We start from the raw sequence: 17,692 nt of genomic DNA, 5'->3' as shown, positions 1-17,692 counted from the left end.
ATTGTTGGTGGCAAACCTATTCTATTTTAAAACTCCCAGTAAATCACTTCTTGCATTTCTTGATTACTTACTTCATACAAACCTATTTTGAAACCTATACAGAGTTGTTGTGCCTCTGGTGTTAAGAAGTTGACTTTCTTTGGCTCTCATAAGCTAATGGCCCTTAGTCATTCTTGTTCAAAAGACTGGGTTGCCTAATTGACTGAGGGCCGTATTGAGACTTCCAGTAATGACTGCCAAATTTAACTTTTGTGAATTCTTCCATCCATTGACTGTGTGCAGAAATAGAGCTTGCAGCTCTGCTGGATTGTAGGCGGTCTGAATGACTCACCAGCCTCTCCAACACCCATGCCACAGCAGTCACCGAGGCTAAGCTCAGGACCAACAACAGACAGTGTGAACATTTTCCCTAGGCTGAGTCTTCACCACAAGTGGAAGTGTGAGCATCTCAGAAGTATACAGGCACTCATGCACTTCTGAGTTATAGAGTCATATGCTCTCAGTCATATGGTCTCAGTGAGCTTTGCTTAGCTGGGATAAGAATAGAAAGTTAAACATTGGAAGAGACTGCCTGAGAAGCTGTGTTATCGTATATGTTATCAATGGTTTCAATGCATCTGGTACTACCATAAGCCAGGTGCTGTGCTGGGGGACCTGGGAGGTCCTTTCCAGCAGGTCTTTCTACCAATATCCAATTCTAGTCACATGAGTTTCCAGACTCTGTGAGGAGCTTACTTAGTCCACGTGAAAACACATACTGTCTCTTTTTGTCTCACAGAGTTATTGCTTGCTGCAATGACATTCTCCAGAGGCAGAGAAAAGGTATCCTTAGGTCTTTTTGGAAAATCCCTTCCACAGTACAGAACTATAGTACACACCCAGATTAAGCCATTTAACTCCTTTTTTACAGAATCAGTTTCAGCATTTCCTCAGCATATTTACTTTCCTTAAGCTGCATCAGACAGGCCCTGTACTGTGTTTCAAATGTTGTTCCAGTGAAGCTGAAATCAACGAGACAATTTAAGAACAAGGGGCTGTCTGATTTGTATATAAAAGTATTTTAATCTAGTTCATTACCTTTTCATGGTATTTCCTTATTAGGTTATCAACCAAGGCTTCTGCAAACCACTTTAATTTAAAAAAAACCTCTTGCTAAATATACAGTCTTCAAATTTCCCAGGGTTAAGAATGCCATTAGCTCATTACATTGTACTGTTGACACTGAATCTTGCTCAAAAGTCAGCATAACAAATTCCACTTTACTAGTTTAATAAAATACAAATTAACTCAGTTTCATTATCACTGAGAGATATCTTGTTCAAATGCTCAGAGTAAGAAAAAAGATTAAAGAATGAAAGATTTCTTCTTCTGTGTTTCTTGCTTTCTTCCTTTCAGTATATTATCTCAGTATATTATCTACTATACAGACAGAATGTTTATGTCTTGTCCTGACAGCTCCTTGTAAATTGTAAAATTTTTGAACCTTTTAGGGATAGAGTTTGGAAGAGAGAGCAAGTTTAGGGGCCAGTCCTACCCTACTTGAAGAAAACTCTTCTAAAACATGGGTTACACTATAGAAAGAGTTTGATTGCCACTGGATTCGATTAAAGCCTAAGGAAAATGTCTATGCTCATTTAAACTTCAAAGACCTCTGTCACATTAGCCTACAACATTTTCATAAGAGTGAAGATAACACCCCACAAACAGGCAGCTGGTAAGCAGAGAGTTTGTATTCTATATTTGTAGGTAAGCTCACAATACATTAGTCTATCAGCGAGTTCAAGCTATAAATATCTTTCTGCTTAAAGGTGGGGGTTTTTTTCTTAAATGTATCCAAAATTCATATATTTTGTTAGGCTTCCTAGAGATACGGTGCTGCTTCATCGATTCAGGAAAGGATATGGTATAAATATAATTTAATTTAAGTGAAAAGTTTTCTGAAATCATGTTCATTCCTCCAGCTAGGGCATGTTAGTAAACACTGTCAGTAGTACCCCTATTTTTATGCAGACCTGGAGATCAACTTGCATCCCTTTAGTACAGTACCAGCTAACATTGTGAATTAATATAATACCTAGAGATCTTTGCTGTTTTAAGGTCAGAAGAGAGTTACTTGGTCATTTCTACTCTGACTTGCCTGATCTTCAGTGGTTTAAGTCTTAGTAACTTCACATTCTGACAGGATATAAGATTCCCTTTCACAGTCTTTAGTCAATATTGAATTATTGAAGGATTTTTTGCAAATGAATAGACTGAGATCACTGAACATCATCTTGCTAATGTTAGAAATGCCTAGGTGAATAGCCTCAAAGAGACAAATCCCTTTGCTCTTATCCATATATTGTGCAACTGTGTTAGCATAGTACCATGTCCTTATTAAGATTTTGAAAGCTGTCAGTGTTCGCTCAGCTGCTGTGCTCCTGTACCTAACCTGATTCATCTCCAGACAGCTGAGAACATGAGCTATCCATGCCTGTCATGTAAATATACCAGGTAAATGGCAAACTGTCCCTATTCTCCCTGGGCCAAAGCAAACAAGCAACATCTGAAAAGCAGCAGTGCACAGGTTCTAAGAAGGATATCTCACCAGAACAAAACTCATTGTAGTATGCAGTCTGTAGTTGTGAATGAGAATGATCACTTGTGGTAACAGACTGGTTCCCCCATGCTGGCTTATGGATCATTCTGCTTCCATAGACTATTAGTTTGCAGAATGGATCCTCAGGGCTTGTCAGCTGTTATTACAAAGTAATCCCAATTAGCATCTTTATTCAAATGTAAGAATAATGGGAAAAAAATCAAGCTAGAATAACCACTAAATGGAAAAACAAGTTCACTTTAATTAAAATGTAATAGCATTTGTGAAGAGCCTTAAACTGAGGGGGGAAATTCGATAGACATTTATTTTATTTGGAAACTTCAGAAAGGTAATTAAATGCACTAATTTCTTTTGAGTCCTCCCTGATGATCTCTTAAAGTCAGGGCCTGGTCTGTACTAGTGCTATCATCAGATTGATTTAACAACATTTATATAGCTAACATGTGTTCCCAGAATTCTGATAATAGCATCAACTAGGCAGTAGCTTCTGGAAAAGTGTTCAGCCTGTAGGACTGTGCAGGGTCCCTAGCTTACTGGGATTGTTTATTTTTGCTGGTATGAACTTTTGGATTTCTGCTTTCCAGTATGTTTTGTTCAGGCTACACTTTAGTATCTTTGGTATTTTAGAGGGACTTTTAGTCCAGTAGTATTTGCAGAAATTTCAGTAAAACCAGCCTTCTTTGTTTCGTTACGGAAGTATGATTTTATTTTACTGGCCAAACTTAAACCAGTCTAAAAGCTATTTGTCCAGAAACTGGAGCAAGTTTGTGGTGATATAATACATACATGCATATATATATATATATATATATATATATATATATATATATATATAAATAATGTGTAATATAATAACATTAACTGCTTAGAATATACTGTCATATTACATATGGGTACACACACATACACACAACCTACATGTCCATATACGTGTGTGTGTATATATGCGTAACATAATCTGCTGCCTGGCCCTGTCACATTGCTTGAGATCAGATTCATCCCAAGGCACATGAAATCTGAGGAATAATTAACAGATTTCACAAGTAACAGTAATCTATTGTGTTTTGGAGTTGCTATCTGATGGACTACTAACCCTTCATAAGCTCAGCATTTATTTATGTTATTTGTTTGGCATACAGCTGGAATTCATCTCACTACATTAAAAACCCACGCTGTATATTCAAGGCAGCCATCACAGGCTCCCTTCAAATTAAAGAGAAAAAGGAAAAAAAATAGCTTGCATTTTGAAGGTGCTATTTGCCTTATTCAGATGACTCAGACAAATCAGATATACTCATAATGTCTGTACCTCTTCATTGATTATCACTGGAACTACACGGTGATTTCCTCAGTTGTAGATGTGTAAATAAAGGTGAGGTAATCCCACCTCTTTTCTTTAAGATGGGAGTTGATCCTTCCTAGATTCTAGTGCAATACCTCATTCAATATCTTTTCTAGAAACTACTTGAAAAATTATAAACTATAATAATCATCATAGCAATTGTACCTAGATCCCTCGCTATAATTAGAAACCTGTCTTTCATTGATCTTTCCTTGGTAAACATTCAGAAACCTGTGCTTGCATAGGAAAAGGGTCTCCAGCAAATGAGATTCTTTTAATCAACATTTTCTGACACCCCTCATTCCTCTGGTATGCTGTCAAAACAGTAGTGATGCAGGCTGCCTTTTGTTGATCTCTTTGGTAATTAGTTTTTGAAGGTTAATCCCACTAGGCATTCCCTGTGTCGGCTTGGAATTTAATGACTTTCTGAGCTTTAAAGCACTATGTGCCTGAGATAAAATATTGCACAAAGTTTAGGTCTGTCTGATCCTCCATCCTGCTGACCCGATCAAATTCAGATAACCAACCCATCAGTTTAACACTGTTAATGCGTTCCCGTTTCCCTGTCATAGGCTCCCTTCTGACACACAGGGAACCATAAGGTAACCTGTGCAGCCAGCCACTTTCTGTTGCTCACAGAAGATGAACACATATCTATTTATACTTTGGTCAGATGGAATTGACTTTTAATGGAGATCCAGCTCGAAGTTAAACCTTGACTTCCAGCAAGGCCTGAGATTTATTTGGAAGTAAACCCCAGCTCTTAAAGTTCCTAGGCTAAAAGTATTTGGCCTTGTGGAGTATAACAGGTGACAATACTGTTTGCCCAGATCTCATGCTCTTCTAGGAGGTGTCTTCTCTTGGCCAATGTTTAAGACAGGAGATGGACTGTTGGTCTGATCCAGTGTGACTATGCTTATCTTCTTATGGTCTCAATAGCAAGAAGTCTTCAGAGCTACACCATCGTATTTCACCATAATAATGTCTCTATTATTATTTGTATGGGGATTGTAACTCAAAACCCCAGTAAAGAATAAGGGCCCAATATTATATGCAGCGTGCATACAAAGACCAAAAATAGTCCACAAACAAAGTGAAGAGATCTCGTAACAATTGGAATTTAATGCATTCTTGGTGTACAATGATCTCAAATGGATTGATTTTACATAACTTCAGCGTTACAGAACTTAGACAAATAGGGTGGGGTTCATCTAACTAAAAGTGAATATCCACCTTTGAGAACATTACCCTTCTTTTCTTTTATAGTCACCACTGGAGAAACAGGTATTTTTAGGGGAAGAGTTCCTCTCACCTCTAATCTGACATCTAATAGAGATCAGATGAATCATGTCCTTAGTTCTCTTACTATCAGTGGAGAGAGGAAGGCACCTTAGATAATGAGTCTTCCCACCTATGCTAAGTGCCTATGTAATGATGGGGTAAGTTTTATCCTAGAGCTATCTTTGTGTCTTCCCCGTGTATAAACATATCTTCAATAACTAGCTTATTAGGTGCCAGAAGTAAATAAATCTGTCTGTCAAGTTTGCACACATTCTGCATGTATTTTTTAGGGGAAAGGAGAAATTCCTCATGCAGTGACTAGTTTACCTTCTGGAGTGAAGTTTGGGCTTATCTTATACCTATGGCACCGAAGTTAGGCTACATGGTTAAATATCTTACTCTTGTAACACAGAAGGACTATTTGCAAATACATCCTCTTTCACGCACAAGTACCTGCTCAGTGAAGACCAATGTAGCTGTGCTGGAGCTCAGCTGCTTTCCATTAGGGCTAATGACAGCCACTGGGAGATATCTGCAGGATGCACTGGGTCTAAGGGAGATGCAGAGATTTTCTGTTTATTTGTTCCCTTTCATTTGTTGTAGCTCAGGAGGAGAGTGTCTGGGTCATTAGTTTTTAAGAAGGGCTGTAGCAGGATATAAGGAAAAAAAAACAAGAAAAAAAGAAACAACAAAGTGATTTCTTGAGAGCTCCAATGAAAGTGTGCACACCTTAGCTAGGTATATTTTTACTTGCTAAAACATGCTTGTTAAGTACATCACCAGATAGGCATTTACTCTAGAAGTCACAAGAACAATGTGCATTTGCACTGAAAGACACCCTGGTCCAAGGTCTACTCCCTTCCCTGACCCCATCTGGATTGGGAGCCCTTGTCCCCTCATGTAGTCAGGTAAGCAGACTGGAGCAAGTTGTTCAGTCAATACCTAGGGTGAACCCCAAGGGGGAACTTCTGGAGAGATGAAAAGTTGGCCAAGTATCCTCCATCTGGAAAGATTAGACACAAATCTACAGAGAACACTGCTTTGGAAGCTCCCGAATGAGAGGAAATTGAAACTATATCCCCTGTGCTGAGCTTCAGCATGGCTGTGTGAATTTGAAGCTAAATATCTGCAAGGAATACTGTGAAAACCCTCAAGTCACTGGTATGTGGTCTGTGAAGAGCACATACTGTGAACATTCAAGTTTCTCCTCTGCTTGACCTTGTAGGGCAGGAGCCCTGCTTTACAGGGTGCTGAGAAATTTCAACTCCCACTGAAATCGGTGGGAGTCAAGGGTGCATCAAGCCATGCCCAGACATAATCAGGTAGAAAAATAATTTTTATGTGGGCTTACACAGGTTGTATATCCAGAGATGGGCAGAACCTTATTTCAGGATGATTTGATGAAGAGGGAACTATACAAGATGCATGCAGAGATCTATGTACTTTAGCAAAACAGTTTCTTATTATCTGAAGGTCTGAATGCATATCTTGGATCTAAATATATACCTGTATACTATAGATATGCAGAACCCATAACTGAATCCATAAAGCAAATTAGATCTTTTTTCCTTTATCATAGAATCATAGCATCATAGAATCATAAAATGGTTTGGGTAGGAAGGGACATTTAAAGGTCATCTAGTCCAACCTCCCCTGCAACGAGCAGGGACATCTTCAAGTAGATCAGGATGCTCAGAGCCCCATCCAGCCTGGCCTTGAATGTTGCCAGGGGTGGGGCATCTAGCACCTCTCCGGGCAACCGGTTCCAGTGTTTCACCACCCTCATTGTAAAAAATGCCTTCCTTATATCTAGTCTAAATCTACCCTCTTTTAGTTTAAAACCATTACCCCTTGTCCTATCGCAACAGGCCCTGCTAAAAAGTTTGTCCCCATCTTTCTCATAAGCCCCCTTAAAGTACTGAAAGGCTGCAATAAGGTCTCCCCGCAGCCTTTTCTGCTCCAGGCTGAACAACCCCACCTCTTTCAGCCTTTCCTCATAAGAGAGCTGTTCCATCCCTCTGAACATTTTTGTGGCCCTCCTCTGGACCTGCTCCAACAGGTCCATGTCTTTCCTGTGCTAAGGGCTCCGGAGCTGGATGCAGGACTCCAGGTGGGGTCTCACCAGAGCAGAGTTGAGGGGCAGAATCACCTCCCTCGCCCTACTGTCCACGCTGCTGGTGACGCAGCCCAGGACAAGGCTGGCCTCCTGGGCTGCAAGGGCACATTGCCAGCTCATGTCCAGTTTTTCACCCACCAGTACGCCCAAGTCCTTCTCCACACAGCTGCTCTCAATCCCTTCATCCCTCAGCCTGTATTGATACCGGGGGTTGCCCCGACTCATGTGCAGGACCTTGCACTTGGCCTTGTTGAACCTCACGAGGTTCACACGGGCCCACTTCTCGAGCTTGTCCAGGTCCCTCTGGATGGGATGCCATCCCTCAGGTGTGTCAGCCGCACCACTCAGCTTGGTGTCACCTGCAAACTTGCTGAGAGTGCACTTGATCCCGCTGTCAATATGTCCTCAATGAAGATATTAAACAGCACTGGCCCCAGAACAGACTCCTAGGGGATACCATTTGTTACTGATCTCCATCTGGACATTGAGCTGTTGGCCACTACCCATGTGATCATGCAACCAATTCCTCATCCACTGATCAGTCCACCCATCAGATCCATATCTCTCCAATTTAGAGAGAAAGATGTGGGGGACTGTGTCAAAGGCCTTACAGAAGTCCGGATATATGACATCCTTAGCTCTTCTCTTGTCCACTTTATTGTCTTTGCCTTTCCACTTCACAAATTATTTTTCAAGAGTAATGTCCCAGTGATGTGAAAATGCATATAATAGCAATAATCTTATTAATTTAAGTAGGAACAACAACCAAGAATTTTTCTTACCAAACTTACAAAAATGCTGTGAGCTTTTGTTGTTAAAGTGATTAGAGGATGCATTCAAGGTATTATTTGTTTTCTTAGCTTTTCTTCAGTTTCATTCATTTTGATTTTGAATACCTATTAATTGGATAAAGTTATTTAAATAAAAAACTGTTTAATCAAATGCCATTTTGTTAAGCAACTGTTGTTATACATTTACCAAAAAGTACTGTTATTCTATGAATGGTTATAAGCAAAATTCTGAATTAAATTGATGAATAAAAGCCCCAGATTTTATGACGCAACATCCATTGACTTCAGGAAGCTTTGAATCAAATCCAAAGACCTGAAGGAGGAAATGTAGTAATTAAAAATGTCTATGACTAAACAGTTATGTTTCTGTTTATGGTATTAGAAACACTGCCACATGCTTGCCAGTCTGTGATATGGTCACGTGGGTGACCAAATCTACACCAGGGTGGGGGTGGTTTTGCTGTTTTGTTTTTTTTCTCCATGTATATAGTAGGATCAAAATGAAATAAAATGAAAAGAAGTCATTATTTATTCAAGATAATTTAGACTATTCTATCAATGTCCTTTTCTCAAATGTATATTCAGAAGAAAATGTTTTTTTATTGCATTCATTTCCATATGTTTCTGCAGTTCATTCTATCCACCTTTCCAAGTCTGGGAATTTCTCCTGTCTCCATCACCAATGATGTCTCTCTGCCTCTTTTCAGGTCACTTGATGAGAACAGCAAATTAATTTTCTCCCTTTTAGTAAAGGATAACAAAATAAATCATTGCTATTGATCAAAAACAAAGGAAAAATTACTTTACTCAGTAATCTTCTGTTCAGAGAGAATGGGAATGCCTTCCGTTTTAAGTCTTTAAATTGCAAACTTTTCAGGAAAAAATCTTTTCATCATACCCATGTATTAATTCGCATGTGAACATATACTAGACTCATTTTAACACTGTGGTCAAAACCAAGAATTTCCTTTTATTATATATATTGATATTTCTACATTTTTATTTGGCAATATAAATGAAACTTTAAAATATCATCATTTCCCATGAACCTACATTTTAAAGATGCCATTGCTTAACTCATCTAAAACATCCTGTTGATGAAATTGAAAAGTCTCACTCAAGTTTGACTTAAAATGTAGTACATTTTAATTCATATCACTCTGAAAATAATAATGAAGGAAACAAATTGAAAACTTTCCTTCACATATGATATTAAGAGTATTAATAAATGAAAATGCTTTATCTTAAAAATCTCTTTCTTGTGGATTATTTCAGTAGAAATTCAATGAAATTGTTACAAGGGAAAAACAAAACCTCATTACAAAGCTTTCATTGTGCCAAGTGTGATAACAGTACTCACAAAAGTAAATCCTAGCTCTTTGTTCACAGTTTTGTGTGCAATTCAGATAAAAGTTGAAGTTTCTCTTCCCCTGTAAGTGAAAGTTAAGTGTCTGTCCTAAGTATAATTTTGGAGTGCACGCTACATTAAATTTCAGCCTTAGGATCTCCTTTGTCTCACCTAACTAGAGACATTTAAAAGCTGATAAGTCCAAGCTAATTGCCTAGGCTCCCTTTTTAATCAATTGACAAAGACAGGCATCTCCAAAGCATGATTTGCCCTGCTTATCTTAGAAACATAGGTGCAGAAATCTCATTACCATGGGATGAGTTGCCTTTTCAGAAATACCTCTCTCTCCTTTGACTACAAAAGAGCTTAAATAGTTTTGTTAAATTAAGCATGCAACTTTCAAATTACTCCAATGAGATGAGGTGAATCCTCCCACCCTTTGCATGTGAGACTAGATAGTTTTCCAATATGTTATTCCTATGCTTAAGTTTTGAACTCTGTGGGTAAAATGCAGGTTTTAATGGGATGCAGATGAGCACCCTGGCTGTGACTTGAGTTTTGCCTCGAGATTTGGGCTTCTGAAGAACTTGAGACGCAAAGGAAGGCTCTCGTTTGACACCAAGAAGAAGGAAGTTCTGAGATGAGCCCTCATGAAGACACACTGCCATGTTTTGTACAGCCCTAGTTCTGGTACATAGTTAAAATTCAGCACAGTTAGTAAATCCTTATGTAGTTCTTGGAGGCATAAAAAGTGCATGGCAATTACAGCCAGTAAATCTTATTATAAATTATATAATATTCATGCATTTCAGCTACATTATGATTCAATGTTGTATTTTTAATGGCATCTTTTTTGCACAATTTTAGTTGGGCATCAAGCTGGCATCTAAAAAAATTAGTCTATACAACCTTTCTATTTGTTACTATGAGGTGTGAGTCTTGTTATTGGGTTCTGGGAGTGGGTAGTGTTTTTTTCCTTAGTTGGGATTTTTTTTCCTCTTTTTTTTTAATACATATATCAGAAATGCATGTCAAGTGTTTCTATTCTTGAAGCAATTACAATTTGCTAATGAGAATTCATGAAAGCTTTGTTCTTTAGTTATTTCTTAGCCAAAGGGAGAAAATAAACCTTTGAATTGTTAAAGTCACATGACATGAGGATACTTCAAGGTCCCAGTTTGTTAATATTGTCTTCTGACCGTATAGGTTGAAGCAAAATTAACCAGATAAAACCCTTTAATATAAAATGGATAAAGGAATCTAAATCTCTGGGAGCCATAGGCTCTGACTGCTAAATCACTCTGAGTAGTGTTAGCACCTTCTAGTTTTAGATATCTATATTGTGGAATCTCTTTTTCTTTGTTAAGTTTATCTGAAGGTAGACATCTAATCCAAATCAGATGAAATATGATTTAGGATTGGTTATTTCTCGCCACTGATTTTAAAGGGACTTCATCTGCCTACTTCAGAAGCAGATTCTCTCTGTGGTCAGGTGAAACCCATCCTATGAGAGTAGCACAGATGTAGCACAGATGTCAGGAGAGATAAATGCTACCCTCACTGATCATTTCTAGCTTAGACATAGGAATTTTATTAGCACATTTTGAATACATTATGAAGTTCAGCTTTATGATTCCATTTTACAGATAGAAAAGCTCAGAGATAGCTCAGAGAAGTTGAGTGATATGTACAAAGGGGTCAGGCCAGACATTGGCAGAGCTAGCACTACAACCAGTGTCTTCTGGAGTTCTGCCCAGCTGCGGAACAATTTGGGAAGAACCCAACAGAGGAAAAATTAAAACATCTGAAAAATCCAACCCAAAGCAATTCTGAAAATGTCATCTGATTCGTCTACAGGCATAATTCATTCTAAGGACCTTTTACCCTAATGCAGCCTTCTAAAGGGACTTTGAAATGGAACCTATATATTTCTATATATGCAGTGATTTCTTCTTTTTAATACCATTTACACTCACCAATGTAAAGTAGCCAGTAGCTCTTAAATATTAATTAGGAATTAATTTGTTTCCATACCTAAACTGAAGAGTAGAAAATATTCATTTTATTTGGCATTTTTTGGTACTGGCTCACAAATAACTGAGTATAATAAATAAAATATTTTAATTTGTGAGTTCTTACAAATAGAGGTTATTAGTAGATGCTGAAGTAATTTGCTTCTGCCTTTGAAGCAAATCACTTTCCTATCAAAGGAAACTGATCTCTGCTAGAGCAGTATTCTAGCTCCCAGGCAAGGAGCCGCAGTTAGCTCAAGCAGATCCTCCCTGAGAAAATCAAGCTTGTGTTACAACTTCAAGTTTGCCTGAAAATGATAAGTGCTCAGATCTGGCACTTGTAGCTATCATAGCAGAGTAGCAAAACCAAAAGTGAACTCACTGAAGACTAGTGGGAGACAGGGGAGTGCCATGGGCCTCCCTGCCTGCTTGTATCACCATCTAGACCCTTCTGGGGATGCATTCGCTGGGAATCAGAAAACTATCTGACATGCACAAAAAGCTGTTTTGGATCACATCGGCAGTATTGGTACCCCATGGGGGATGACTACTTCATAAGGAAAATTTATGAGTGAGAAGAGATTTGGAGCTTGACTAAAAGGGAAGCGTCAACAGGGTGAAATAAAAGAACTGGAGATAGGTAGGGTTGGAGTTCCCCAGGAATTAGTATTGGATTGATTTTGCATATCTTCATTAATTATTCTAACTAAATGAAGTGTAGGAATGCTATATTAATTTTGGCTAACAGCTTGATTTTTGGATGCATGGTTAGAACAGAAAATCATAGTTCACAGGCAAGCATCTTTGTATTGTGAAACACAAGGAGAAAATATGTACATGCAAAAATAATTGTTTTTAAAAAAACATTTTGCCTAGCTGATCAAAAACTACAGCTGGTTTCATGATGTGAAGTAAAATCCTAACAAACAATTTACGTGTGCCTTGCTGCAGCAACCATGCTTGGTACTTCTCCCTTTCCCATTCTTGTATGCCTCTCATTACACTGTTAATGCTTAAAGAGAGAAAAGAATGTGTTAGTCATTGCAGAGTAAACAATATGTGCTGTGAACATCTGGCTGGACTTATAAATTGCAGCTCATGAGTTTCACTGAATTTAGTCCTTTTTGCACTATTATAGTTTTAAGGAAGATTAGTATTGTTTAAGATAAACAAAAACCTTATGCAAGATCTAGAGCAAGTGTTCTTAAAGTATTTGACAAATAAATAGTATTTGCTGGTAAAAATGAGTGCCTTGCTTCCAATCTGAAGACACATGTATTTAACCATCAGCCATCACTTCTCTTTACATATATGACAAAATCATCCCTCAACCTTCTCCTTAGTAAGTGGATTGAACTGTAGTGCATATAGCCCTATCCTTTAGCAACTCTCAGAGCTTTAACCAGTTTGATATTGGTAATTGCTGTACTTTCAAGCTAAATGTCTATGTTCTTTTTCTGGTCACTGAGGGGAAAATAATTATCATCATCATCCTCCTGGGATAAGACAAACCACTCTTTGGAGGTGTGCACTGCTCTCTGCTGATTACCGAGTGAGCCTGGGGCTCAGATTTACATGTATAACTGCTAGAGGACCACAGAAAGGCATATTACTCCTTATTCACATGAACCCTGTTTACCAGATCCTGATCACTCTGTATCAGTCACCCATCATCTTACTTCTTCCTGCTTTCCTGACCTTGATGTCAACAACAAATTTGTCAGTTATGAGACTGCATTTAGTTCCTGAACATTGATAAATACCACAAATAATACAGATTCAATAGGTCATCTCTGTGCAGTCCTACAGAAACAAATCTGTTTGGTGTTAATTTGCCATTTATACATTTATTCAGAGGATGGTCACTTGTCCTATGTTTAATTTCCTTGACATGCATCATATTAAGGTTATGCCATCCTGTTTTCTTAATGAAAATAGTGTGCAGTGCTAAGTTAAAAATACGGAAATCTATGTCTACTTCATCAATACTGTCTCTATTAACATACCAAAGTCAGTTTGACAACATCTGTTTTCCATACTAGTTGGTATTAATTTTATTTTACTTCTTTCAATCCTTGCTATTCATGTCCTGAGATCAGTATTAGACTAACAGTAAGACAAATTTATTGTCTCATTTATCCCTTAAAAGCAATGGTATAACATTAACATCCCTGCAATTTTTTGAACTTTCTCCTATTCAGTGGTTATTGAAAATGGAGCATGAATGGTACTGAGAGCTTCTTGGCTAAACAAGCTCCCAGGTATAAGAACCTGTATTTTCTGGCTGAAAAACTTCCATAACTACTACAGGTATTGTTGCTTCAATTGTCATTACTGCTGGACTTTACTTTGCCTTCTTAATACTTACTACTCTTTTGCACCATTATTAGATAAAATTACTAAGCAAGAATAATTATATACAACCTGTAATGACTACCCCAGCCCAAAAGAACAAATTGTATATTATACTTGGAAAATTGATGTCTTGTCCAGTACTAGCAGTGATGACATATAGATTAAAATCTGTGCTCTGAAGGAACAAGGGATTTGAGGTAAAACTTGGGAAAGTCTTCTACATCTTTAGTTTTAAAAGAGAAAAAGAGTGAAAGAGAAGTCAAGGGAGAGAGGGAGAAAGTTAGAAAGTGAGAGGAAGAAGGGAGGGAGGGAGGGAAAGAAGGACTAAGGAAGGAAGGAAGGAAAGAAGAGGACAGGAAAAAAGGGAGGAGAGGGGGAGAAAAAGGAGGAGAAGGGGGAAAAGGGAGGAAGAAAGATGGAGGGAGACTCTTATTCTTACAGCATTTTTAACATGGAGAATAAAGACATTCATTTTCACTGAACAATTTTACCAACATAAATCTATACTGTGTCAACATGAATCAAAGTTGACTGCTGGTAAGGCTGTCAGTAGTTAGTAACGTCTTCATAATATGCATGATGGTTCTTGCTCTAGTTCAGCCTAACTATCAGTTAGATACTAATACCTCTCGCTTACCATTGACTGACACCCTGGATACCCCCCACTGAGTAATCAAGAAATCAGAGAGAAAATATAAGAAATCCAGACCCTCAACACAACAGTGCCTTGTGACACACATAAAAAAGCCCTTACTGCTTGTTCTGTGATTGTATACTGAAAATTTCAGTCCCTAGGGCTGGAAATTTTGCAGTTTTCCAGATGATAGAGTTAACACCTGCTACACCAACATTAATGAAAAAGACATGAGCAGAGACCGAAGTGATGGGGAGGGGGCAACAAAGTGGGACTCTGAATTTGAACCTTGTAGGAATTTGGGACCTAAACAGAGGCAAGACACCATGGCTGAGTTGATCCCAGCTCTTCGCTCCCTTGGGTCCCACCTGGGAGCTCCTGCTGCCTGCTCAAGTCATGGTCCTAATGACAAGTAATTTCTTCTGTCTCTCCCCCACTGTGGCAGAGCTGTTTTCTCCCAGCATCAGGATCTTACCTCTGCAAGAGGCAATGTGGCTCCCAGCTATTCTCAGCCCCAAAGAAAGCAGAAACAACTGCTTCTCCCAACAGCATGAGGCTCCTGGCTGGTTGTGACACTGTATGCAACACTTCTGCAGGGGCAACAGGCAAGGCTGTGTGCAGCCACTTCTCTCCAAACCACAGGGGAGAGGAAAGGGGAGGGTTATCATGTCAATGTTCAATTTACTTATAAAAAATGGGAGTGGCATACTACCCCACCCTGACATTAGGACATGAGGGAGAACAGAACAGATAGATGTGTCAAAGGGTACAACAGCCACCTGCTTTGGTCCAGACAGCCATTACACTGATAGCACAAACAATAAATAGGATTTCTTGACAGGTCACAAATAGTTGATCTAATCTTCCTAATTTAAACAGCAATATAGAATTTCTGGTTTAGGGTTTTTTGGTTTTCTTTTTTTTTTTTTTTTTCCTCCTCCTAGCCCCACTGGGGAGAAGAGGTATATCTCACTTTCTCACTTGAGCAGACAAGCAGGGAAGGGAGCAATGTTCATTGACTTGTCATTTTTTCAGCAGTTTTTCAAAACCCATGAGCCAATATTCATTGGAAGATTAGCACCAGAGGAAATGGCTTGAAAGTCCATCTCACATTGCATCCTAACAGAGGGAAAGTTACAAATGAGATTATGTGAATCTGGAAGAGCACCACCCTCACTCCCAAAATGTCTTAATATGGTATGTTTGGTGTCCTTTTTCCTTCTGACTGCTCAGAAGCCTGGTGGACTGGCTAGAAGCCTCCTGGAGACTGCTCACCCAACAATGTTTTACGTCAGTCGTTCTCATGTCCTCTAAAAACCAGTCTCCAGAGGCACTCAAAGCCTTGTTATATGGGTTCACCACATACATAGCAGGCAAGTCAGGCTGTGAATACATAAATCTCAGATGCTTTCATCCTTTGAGCAAGACTGGAATTTGGATGAATCCTGGCTCAAGCCTTTTATCTCATGCCAAGTTCTTCCCTGTCTGTGAAGCCCATGGTATTTTCTGTCATTCGCGCTCAAGTCCTGAAATGAGATTTAAAGTCCGTTCTCTGCTTCTATCCCATAGCACCATTTTATTTGCAGTTTTAATTCAGATACACATCAATCCTATTAGACACTCTGAATTATATGTTAATTAAATGTGGCACCCAAAAATGGTTCTGCTGAAGTTAGTGGCAAATCTCTTATTGCCTGTAGGAGGAAAGGATCCAAAGCATTTACAGTATACTGTTTTGATCACTGCTGTGAACTGAAAGTGACAAAGGCCAAAAGTAGCTTTATTCAGGTATCACAAGCATAGACATTGAAATATATGAGCATTCACCAATAAAACACCAGAGGGCTTGGGTCTGAAGACTGAGCCATCTTTGGATGCAGGGTGTTGAATGGTGAAGATTATGGCCTCTGTGTCAGAGCAATGTCTGATTTTGCAGCAAGATGATCAGTTCAGGATTCAGTTGCCCAGACTTAAATATCCAGCTCCAATTTAGACACCTTACAATATCTCATGTGGCCTCCAGTTGCTGCTGCAGAGGATGGATGTCCCAGATACCTCAGAGTGTTTCTAATACATAAGCAAATGTATTGAAAATTGAATAGTGCTCTTTTGTGCCATAGAAAGAATTACCTTCACTGACATGCATGAAAGTAGAAGTCAGAGGAAACTGACAGTCTGTGACTACTGCCTTTGTCTCAGCCATTTACGTGACAGAGAAAAAAAGAAAAAAAAAAACTGAAACAACAGCAACAAGAAAACAAAACAAAACCAGGGAGAGCAAAAATAAATCCAGAGGTGATATAAGAATTAAATTTGTCAAGTGTAGACCTGTTTAAATGTTTAAGTTTCTGTCTTATAGGGAATTCTAAATAGGAAAACTGTTCTGTTTCTGGGGGGGGAAAGAAATAAAACAAGAAGAAACCAGTCATTTCAAATTTCCTACAGGAAAAAAAAAACAAAAAAACTTCAATAAGAAGTTCTGTAAAAAAATTGAAAAGAATGTGATTTAAGTCTAGGAAGTCAAACTCAGAGATTTCCAGCTCAGTCATGGCACCTGGATCAGCCTGGAAGACTGATAGAGCTCCAAGTAAGAACTGCATAACTCAGAAACTGAGTTTGGACCAGTTCCATGGTAGTCCTGCAGGTATCCAAACTACTCCTGTATGGTTGGAAGCTCAGTCCCAGGTGATCCTAATATTTTGCAAATTTCTTAACAGAGAGCCTTGCACCTCTGAAGACTGCAGGCTGAGGATGCTGGCACAGCTGCCTGCACTGCGGCCCTGGAGCTGTAGACTTGAAATTTTTGTTTCTCCAGACTGAAGACAGACTGTACTTGTGAAAGACAGCACCTACTGCTGAGCTTGGATTTATTTGCAGTCTGCTGCGTGAATTGTCTTGGTCTCTGTTTCATCAGAAGTTTGCTAGATTCAAGTTGTTTCTATGAAACATTTTAGTTTATAACCTATTAATATAGTTCCTGCTCACTGGGACCTTATAGTTTGTTAGGATGTGGTGCTGCAGTACAACTTGGAGAAAGGTAGCTCTACCTTGTAAAGTATGTATCCATTTTACTTGATCTCTTCTGCATTTGTAATAGGAAAAAAATCAAACACAAAACTGATTATTTTGCAACTGTCTGTGAAAGGCTCATCCTGAACACGTTGGCATCACCCTGGCATTTGCAGTCAACATGATCAAAGCCATGGGTTCTGGA

The sequence above is a fragment of the Nipponia nippon genome, unplaced genomic scaffold (genome assembly GCF_047370975.1).
Source record: "Nipponia nippon isolate SJK-2023a ecotype South Korea unplaced genomic scaffold, ASM4737097v1 scaffold_3, whole genome shotgun sequence".
In the NCBI taxonomy this organism is placed as follows: domain Eukaryota; kingdom Metazoa; phylum Chordata; class Aves; order Pelecaniformes; family Threskiornithidae; genus Nipponia; species Nipponia nippon.
This window is presented reverse-complemented; position numbering follows the sequence as displayed.